Raw genomic sequence first — 10,209 nt, forward strand, 5'->3', positions numbered from 1 at the left:
AGGCATTTCCTAGAAAACAAAGGAAATACAACTAGAAAATTTCCTAAGCAATTTTGGATTATATTATTTGTTGGATAGTTATGAAAAGAATTTGTCACAAGGAACCTTGAAGGTTCATATGTTATATCCAACAAATAATATATTCCATAAATTGGGTGCATTATTGACACAACTAAGGTAGGAAAAGTCCTACACAAAGGAAGGCTATCTACCTTGGGCACCACCAAGGAAGTAGCACAAGAAGTGGAACTAAGTGAAGTCCATTTCTTCTTCACTAAATCTTGAAGTTGAGATTCTTTTTCTTTAAAAAGGGTTTGTTTTTGAATCTCCTCTTCATGACTAGTGGCAATATGGGAGAAAGAGTTGAGGTCTTGATGAATAAAGAGAGTTTCTTTTAAATCATTTTCAATGGAAAAGTGACTCTCTTCAAGCATAAGCCCTTTGGAGGAAACATTATCCTCCTTACTCTTCTCTAAGAGTGTTTGTTGTTTTTCATTTTCTAACCACTCTTGAACTTTTTCTATACTTTTCTTCATTTTTTCTTTCTTTTCTATTTTCTTTTCTTTTTCTTTTCTTCTAAGTCCTTCCTCTCTTTTTTTATTTTCCTCCTCATGCATACTCCTAGGGACTCTAACTTCTTTTCCTATTTGAGATCTAGTTGGAACAATCCTAGGTTTGGATCCACTAGTTTCTACCAACTTTGCAAGTAAATTTCTTATTTCCTCATTATTCTTTTCAAACTCTTTTTCTTTTTGTCTTAATTCTTTCTCTCTTTTTATATTTTTTCTTAGGTACTCCTTGAGTTGCCTAAGTTCATCCCTAACACTATACCTAGTACTACAAGAATTATGACCATGTGCACTAAAATGATCACTCATCTTTGATCAAGAAAAAGGTTTTCACAAATTTGTTTTCAAAAAGGTTGAAAAAGGTTTTCACAAAGAGTGAGTGATAAAAGGGTTTTCACAAAAGGTTTTCAAAGTGCAAGATAGGTAGGAAAGGCCTAAGTGTACAAAGTGAACTTTCAAAGGGAGGTGGACTACAAAGAATCACTTAATAACCAAGCCTTATCAAGTAAAAATCACTAAGCCTTTTCAACTTTTCTTACAAAACAATTTGGCACAACAATGAAGTGTGTGTGTGCACGTTACCCCTAGTAGGCAAAAGCAAGCCTTCTAAACGTAATTGGAAGCAAAGTAAGGACCTAAGCAATTATACTACTAAAAGCTTTAAAACATGCAACAAGGAAAGCATTTAAAGCATACTCTAGTCGAAGTCCTAGGTGAAGGTTTTCAAATCACCTTCAACTACACGAACTAAAACCAAAGTGAAGAGGTTTAGAAATGGCCAAATTACAAACCAAAAGAATGAAACTAAGGCCCAATTACAAGTGGCCAAAAATTGAGCAAAATGAGCAAGTAAGAAAGAAAAGAAATTAAAGGTCTTCAACTCCTCCAATTTGGCTCCCCTTCACAAGGAACAAACAAAGTTAGTCCTCTCCTTTGGTGTTTGCACTCTTTGAGATATGATATCCTTCTCCAAAGCACTTGGGACCTCACGGATTTAGTCTCCACTCAATCCTCCAAAGAAGTTTTGCTAAGGGTTTCTTGGAGGTAGTACTTCACCTACACCCAAAGATAACAAACCAACCAAGAACAAGAAGGAGGCCAAAGGAATAAAACTGAAAATGCTCAATTAAAAGGCTAAACTCAAAGAGAGATTAATGAGACAAACATAAGAATTCCAAAGAAGACAAGCAAAAACATTAAGACACATTAAAAAGGCTAGCACACAAAGGAAAAGTCCTAGAATGACACTAGAATGGAGTTAAAACTTTAATGGTTTTCACTTGTGAATTTTTAAGTCCTTTTTGGTAGAGGTCCAGCCACGGTTTTGTGTCTCAAAATGGTCCAATAAGGTCCAAAAATTCAGTACAAGTCTAACTCCAATGTGCAAGGGTAATTAGGTCAATGTCCACAAGTCTAGCAACAAGTCCTTTTTGTTTTTCTTTCTTTTTCTTTTATCCTTTTTGGTCACGTTTTTTTTAATATTTTTGTCCAGATTTTGTTTCTATTTTTCTTTTAAATGTTGCTTGGTTTTTACACTTGTGGGTGATTAAAAATTCAGCACATATAAGGAGTCAAAAATAGAGAGACAAGTGGCAACACATGAGTGGGTATAGAAGCATTTTGTGAGTGGAGTGTGTCTTGTACTATTTTCTTTTTGGTGCAGATTTTTTTTCAAAGATTCCAGCACTCACACACAAAACTTATCACTCACACATGTGCATAAAAGTACAAAAGAATAATCATGTAATGATGTGCATGGAAAGGTGGCCAATCATGTATGTGTAGGAAGGAAATAACACATAGATTTCAACACAAATTTGGAGCATGCCAAGGACTAGTTAACATGCATGAATGACCTCTAAATGGTGCAGCAAAATTTAGGCCACCTCATGGAAAAACACATACATTTCATATTTTCATGGTTTCATACATCAAATGGGTGCATCATACATATATTTTTTTGTCTTTTTGAGAAAGGTGAGATAAATACAAGTTTTGACAAAACTTTAAAGGTAAAAAGATCAAAAAGAGATGGAAGACATGTTCTTGATGTTCATAATATATTTTTCCAGCAACAAGAGTAAAAACAAAAATGGCACACAAGAACCTAAAACTCAAGAAAAACCCTAAAGCACAAAAGGAGGCTCATGAATAAGCAATGAACCATGGAGTAACATAAAAAGACATTTTTAACAAGGTTTTCATGGATGACAAAGAACTCAAAGATGACGCAAATCAAGACTCAAAAAAAGAAAAGACTCAAAGAAATGGAAAGGAAGCTAGTTACCCTTGAAGATAACCTAAGCTTTGATATCAAATGATGGACTCCTTCCACCAAGGGGTTGATCATGGACGACCAAGGTGGGAAGAATCTCCTAGCTAAGGCCAAAATGATGACCTTAAGGGTGGATATTCCTTCAAGGGTGAGGCAATAAAGGAAGGTGGGCGTGTAGGGTGATGGTTGGGCGAATAGGAGAAAATGGAGGAGGAAGGTGTCTAGGTGGTTCTAGGTTGGCTCACTTCACCAAGTGGAGATGAAGGCCACTCAATAAACCCTAAACTCACTCAAGGGAGGAGATAGGAGGGGTAGGCCGTGTAGACCTAGTGACTAAGGAGAGGATTTGAGGCACAAAAGGCTCACTCAAATTCATATATTCCAAAGTATTTACAAGTGGTGGGGTGTTGGGTATTTATAGGAGGGGAGGCATCTAGGGTTGCATTTGGAGTAGGCAAATGCATTCCAAATGAAATGCAAATGAACCCTAGATGCAACTTGGTGGCCAAGGATGGAATCTATGGGTTTAGATTGGCTATATCTAGGTGCATGATAAGACCATGCAACCTTTGCCCTCCACTTGGGCCTAAGCCTTTCTAACACCAAAAATAGGTCCAAGGTCACCAAAAAAAATGCGTCACCTCCTAATGTTAAACCCTAGCCCAAAATTAAAACCCTAATCATCTAGAACACCCCATAATACAAGGGTAAAATTGGAAATACAAGAAAATAAATCCTATGACTAAGATACCCCAAAATACAAGGGTAAAATTGGAAATTAAAGACAAGGGAAAAATAGGAATAAAGAAATAAATGCTATAAAACTTAGGAGCTAATGGTCCAAAAATGGCCTTACTATCCCATTCCTCTTGCCTCCTTTAGTATGTCACCTCTTGGTCTTCTCGGCCTTAGTGTTATTCCATCAAGCATCAATGTTACCTAAGCTTGACCATGCCAAGTCCGGAAGAAGAAAGGGATAACCTAGCTCTACAAAGAGAGGAGCTCAAGGAGGGTAGAGGTAGGCTATGAGTGACTTTCGGAGGGAGAGAGTTCAATGTGAGAAATCTCATTCATAAATCCAAAAGTGAGGTACATGGCTCGGTCATATGAATTTATAAGAGTAAATTAGGTTTAGGTAACCATGGGTTAGCCTAAGGTTAAGTGAAACCATGGTATGGTTCACTTAACTTTAGGCGCCCAAAATTTGAATTCAAAATTTTTTGGTGCCTTAAACCGGATCACCCATGTGCAAGCTCATTTGAAATGTAATTAGAGTTCCATTTGAGTTGCATTTCGGATCACACCATGTGCATGTGTTGCACATGGCCGAAATGCACACCAAATGTGATTCTAATTACATTCTAATGTAACTACACATGTAACCTAAATAACCCTAAATTCAAATGACCTCTAAATGAAAAAGCTAAGCTACATGGCCGGAAATACAAGGCCCAAAAGAAATACAAGGCACTAAGGCCCAATCCTATACTAACCCTAATCTAATGGGCTTGAGACAAAGCCCAACAAAATAAAGTGGTGGGCTTTCCTTGGGCTTGGGCCCACTCTTCATGTATCATCCTTGCCATAGCCCTAGTAGTTGGGCCCTTAGCCCATGGGCCTCCTCCATCACCTTTAGAAAGCAAGAATTCATAAAGGTTTCACTTCGAAGTCGAAACACCCACATTCAAGCAAGTGGGAATGTGTTCCTAACGTAGTTCAACCAATCGTCAACTATACCTCTCTAGGGGGCAACATCGGTTAATCTCTGTGTACAAATCACAAACTCGAGGCATACCCGAGCCTTCGAGCTATGCTAAAGGGGCACGTGTAAATTGAAAGTACTGTTTTAAATGCCATAACACTCTTTCTTTTCTCTTTTCCCTTTAAATATTCACTCTAGGCCTCATCCATCAACCCTTAACAAACAAAATGTATTTGCGAAAAAGATGTTACTCAATAATAGCATGAAAAGAATAAAAATGAACAGTCAGGAATCCAAACATGACTAGGGTTTAATAAAAAAGGGCATCCCACACAAACGCTGTAAAAATGAAAGCATGGCAAAAACCCACTAAGGGGGCTGCACAAAATTAGGGCAAGATCCGTTAGGGGACCCACAATCAAAAAGGGTAACCTAGGCAAAAGTAAGGATCAAAAGAAAAATGTCTACTAGGAAACACATCCAAAGTAACCTAGGCAAAAGTTAGGATGTTAAAGTAGTGACCTGAGTTGAAAATCGAAAAGCGGCTTAGGAGGGATCATTCAATCAGAGCACAAGCCCAAGTCATCACTCCACTTTCCAAAAAGATTAAAGCACAACGATAACTTCTGTGCAGTAAATATGTTTTGTTTAATAACCCTAAACACCAAAGCCCACCTTGGCCAGCCATTCTTCTAAAAAACCCTTTTGGAAAAAACATTCATTCTAATAACCCTTCTGAAAAAAATACAAACATCCCCTTTCTTCTTTTCTCTTGACCCCTATGGCATTAAAATGGTACCGAAAAGATACGCAGAAAATGCACAGTGAATACTCATAGAGGGAAGGTCGAGACGTCCCCAAAAGGAGTTTGAAGACGATTGACTATACATCAACTAGATAATCAAGGAGCCACTGAAACCTTGGGCTCAAAAGAACATATCCCGACAGTAATCAAGATTTTCATGGATAGAAAGAAATCGTCAACATTAACCTTAATGTGTACAAGTTAATTTTCTGACATAAAAAAATTAATTACATCTTTAGGAATAGACACATGAGCATAAAATGCATTGCATGCATATGAGGTAGGGGCATATGGAAGGGCGTTACACAAAAAAAAGGAATAAATAATAAAAATCATTTCTATCTTGCATTTTCATGTGCATCCATATATCCATGAATTCTACTTCCTATGGGTGTCGCCACCGGCCCGAAACGGGCTTTCGGCATTCGCGAAGGATGGTTGGACTCTTTTATTTGTTTAAAAATATGGATTGCTAGAATGACTTATTCTCAAACTGAGACCTTGTCAAACGAGCAATTTTATTAAAAGGCTCACCAATCCATGTTAATCCCAAGCGGGACCCTCCATGGATTAGCGGTTTTCATAAAAAGGAAGGGTTCATGGAGTCGCCACCAATGTTTTACTCAAAACATTGGAAAAAGAAGTTTAAGGCAATCGATTCAAAAATCGACTTCGGCCATGACAACCAGAGTTGGGTAAGGGAGTCGGTTACGCGTGGGGAAGGTGTTAGCACCCCACAGCGCCCCTTTCGAGTTCCCTATGACAGATTATTTCTAAAAATAATAGTGCGAAATTACTAAATTACCCCTGTTTATTCTAAACAATTATAACTTAACTATCTACATGATGACAGTTAAATATACACACAGAAAGCAGTAAAAGGAAGGACTTAAGAAGAAACCTTTGAAGCGTGCTTTTATATTCAAGTAAAACTGGGAAGCTTTTTGGCGTTCCCTCGCTCTACAAGCCCGCTCGCTCCCTCCTAGAAAATTTTAACTGTGGAAATCCGGAGGATTTCCCTTCGACTCAGTTCGAGACTCAAGGAAAAAGCTCAGAACTCGAGAACTTTGTCGGATCAACTCTCCGAGTTATTTCTAGGCAGAACACTGCTCAAAAAAACCCAGAATACTCAAGAAGAGGGTTAAAACTCAGTGTAAAAGTGTCAAATGACGTCCAATTGACGTCATATTTATAGGGATGAGGCGCAGTACGGCCTCTGGGGGTCAATACGGCCCGTATTGAGTTTTTGAACTACAATACGGCCGTATTGAATTCAGTACGGCCGTATTGAAGTTCAAAAAACCTCAATACGGCCGTATTGAGTTCAGTGCGGCCGTAGTGAACTTCAATCCGGCCGTATTGAGTTCAGTGCGGCCGTATTGTAGTTCAAAATGTTCAATACGGCCGTACTGAACTTTTGGGAGGCCGTATTGGGCTTCATTCCCTCCACTTCCTTATTTTGAGCTTATTACAAGACCTCTAGACCTACAGAGAATCCTCCTAGGGCCTTCCATGAGTCCTTCTGGCTGACTTTCCTTCAGTCCTCAAGAGTCTTCAAGCTTTATTTCCGACCCGGACAATTTTAGGGGTCTACAGCTGCCCCCCGTATACTTAGTCGGACGGCCTTTTGGTGTACCGGCTGACAAGTAAAGGAGTTGACCCAATTGTCCGGGTGATGTGCCAACCTTCTGACTTGTAGCGTCTTCCGGTGGAAAATTGTTGAGTAGCCTCTCCAGGTTGTTGCATACCTCGGCGCTTCTGACAACCTCGGTAGCTAAGTTTACCCTCTCCAGGGTCAACTTCACTCGACGCCCGAGCCGGAAGTTGAACACCAACGTGCCTCTGACGACGCTGATGGTTGAGTACTGTCTCTCCAGACCTTGAGTACCGTCTCTCCAGACTTTGAGTACCGTCTCTCCAGACCTTGAGTACCGTCTCTCCAGACTCTGAGTACCGTCTCTCCAGACTTTGAGTACCGTCTCTCCAGACTCTGAGTACCGTCTCTCCAGACTTTGAGTACCGTCTCTCCAGACTCTGAGTACCATCTCTCCAGACTCTGAGTACCGTCTCTCCAGACTCTGAGTACCGTCTCTCCAGACTCTGAGTACCGTCTCTCCAGACTCTGAGTACCGTCTCTCCAGACTCTGAGTACCGTCTCTCCAGACTCTGAGTACCGTCTCTCCAGACTCTGAGTACCGTCTCTCCAGACTCTGAGTACCGTCTCTCCAGACTCTGAGTACCGTCTCTCCAGACTCTGAGTACCGTCTCTCCAGACTCTGAGTACCGTCTCTCCAGACTCTGAGTACCGTCTCTCCAGACTCTGAGTACCGTCTCTCCAGACTCTGAGTACCGTCTCTCCAGACTCTGAGTACCGTCTCTCCAGACTCTGAGTACCGTCTCTCCAGACTCTGAGTACCGTCTCTCCAGACTCTGAGTACCGTCTCTCCAGACTCTGAGTACCGTCTCTCCAGACTCTGAGTACCGTCTCTCCAGACTCTGAGTACCGTCTCTCCAGACTCTGAGTACCGTCTCTCCAGACTCTGAGTACCGTCTCTCCAGACTCTGAGTACCGTCTCTCCAGACTTTGAGTACCGTCTCTCCAGACTCTGAGTACCGTCTCTCCAGACTCTGAGTACCGTCTCTCCAGACTCTGAGTACCGTCTCTCCAGACTCTGAGTACCGTCTCTCCAGACTCTGAGTACCGTCTCTCCAGACTCTGAGTACCGTCTCTCCAGACTCTGAGTACCGTCTCTCCAGACTCTGAGTACCGTCTCTCCAGACTCTGAGTACCGTCTCTCCAGACTCTGAGTACCGTCTCTCCAGACTCTGAGTACCGTCTCTCCAGACTCTAAGTACCGTCTCTCCAGACTCTGAGTACCGTCTCTCCAGACTTTGAGTACCGTCTCTCCAGACTTTGCTTCGGTTGTCTCTGACGACCTAGGCAACTGAGTTTGCCCTCTCCAGGGTCTGCGTCCGTGTCTTCTGATCACTTCGGCAATGCGAGTTTACCCTCTCTAGGGATCTGAGATGATTTTTTGTCTCCACAGTCCACTATGATGCTTCGATGGTTTTTTCTGATTTTGTGCCACTGAGGGCTGGATAACGCAGGGATCCGTCTAGGGGATGTGCAGTCATTCATAGGTTCTTGTGCCCCAACTTGCATTTGCATAGTTGGTACCCATGGGGAATTTCTGACTCCTTGGGGTGTAGACACAGATGCTCTTCTTGAATTGAGCGATGCCTTATGTTTGGCTGACGTCCTTTGACGTTGGTGGAGTATCCCGGTTATCCTTATTCGGGTATCTCTTTTGGATTTTCTGATTTTTGCTACCTCTGTGTAGGCTGTTATCCGCTGGGGATTCTGGATGTTGATTTTTGATTGACCTCTTCTGTTAGGCAAATCATCTTGATGTTTAGTGGTTGGCTGTACACCCAAATTCCGCTTGGGTGTCGCCACCGGCCCGAAACGGGCTTTCGGCATTCGCGAAGGATGGTTGACTCTTTTATTTGTTTAAAAATATGGATTGCTAGAATGACTTATTCTCAAACTGAGACCTTGTCAAACGAGCAATTTTATTAAAAGGCTCACCAATCCATGTTAATCCCAAGCGGGACCCTCTATGGATTAGCGGTTTTCATAAAAAGGAAGGGTTCATGGAGTCGCCACCAATGTTTTACTCAAAACATTGGAAAAAAGAAGTTTAAGGCAATCGATTCAAAAATCGACTTCGGCCATTACAACCAGAGTCGGGTAAGGGAGTCGGTTACGCGTGGGGAAGGTGTTAGCACCCCACAGCGCCCCTTTCGGGTTCCCTATGACAGATTATTTCTAAAAATAATAGTGCGAAATTACTAAATTACCCCTATTTATTCTAAACAATTATAACTTAACTATCTACATGATGACAGTAAAATATACACACAGAAAAGCAGTAAAAGGAAGGTCTTAAGAAGAAACCTTTGAAGCGTGCTTTTATATTCAAGTAAAACTGGGAAGCTTTTTGGCGTTCCCCTCGCTCTACAAGCCCGCTCGCTCCCCCCTAGAAAATTTTAACTATGGAAATCCGGAGGATTTCCCTTCGACTCAGTTCGAGACTCAAGCAAAAAGCTCAGAACTCGAGAACTTTGTCGGATCAACTCTCCGAGTGATTCCTAGGCAGAGCACTGCTCAAAAAAACCCAGAATACTCAAGAAGAGGGTTAAAACTCAGTGTAAAAGTGTGAAATGACGTCCCATTGACGTCATATTTATAGGGAAGAGGCTCAATACGGTTTCTGGGGGTCAATACGGTCCGTATTGAAGTTTTGAACTACAATACGGCCTTATTGAATTCAATACGGCCGTATTGAAGTTCAAAAACCTCAATACGGCCGTATTGAAGTTCAGTGCAGCCGTATTGAGTTCAATGCAGCCGTATTGAACTTCAATACGGCCGTATTGAGTTCAGTGCGGCCGTATTGTAGTTTAAAATGTTCAATACGGCCGTACTGAACTCTTGGGAGGCCGTATTGGGCTTCATTCCCTCCACTTTCTTATTTTTTGCTACTCTAAGACCTCTAAACCTACAGATAATCATCCTAGGGTCTTCCAGGGTCTTCCAGGAGTCCTTCCGGCTGACTTTCCTTTAGTCTTCGAGAGTCTTCAAGCTTTATTTCCGACCCGGACAATTTTAGGGGTCTACAGCTGCCCCCCCCTTTACTTAGTCGGACGGCCTTTTGGTGTACCGGTTGGCAAGTAAAGGAGTTGACCCAATTGTCCGGGTGATGTGCCAACCTTCTGACTTGTAGCGTCTTCCGGTGGAAAATTGTTGAGTAGCCTCTCCAGGTTGTTGCATACCTCGGCGCTTCTGACAACCTCG

Source organism: Cajanus cajan, chromosome 2, assembly GCF_000230855.2.
Source record: "Cajanus cajan strain Asha chromosome 2, NIPB_CcT2T_4, whole genome shotgun sequence".
NCBI classification, from domain to species: domain Eukaryota; kingdom Viridiplantae; phylum Streptophyta; class Magnoliopsida; order Fabales; family Fabaceae; genus Cajanus; species Cajanus cajan.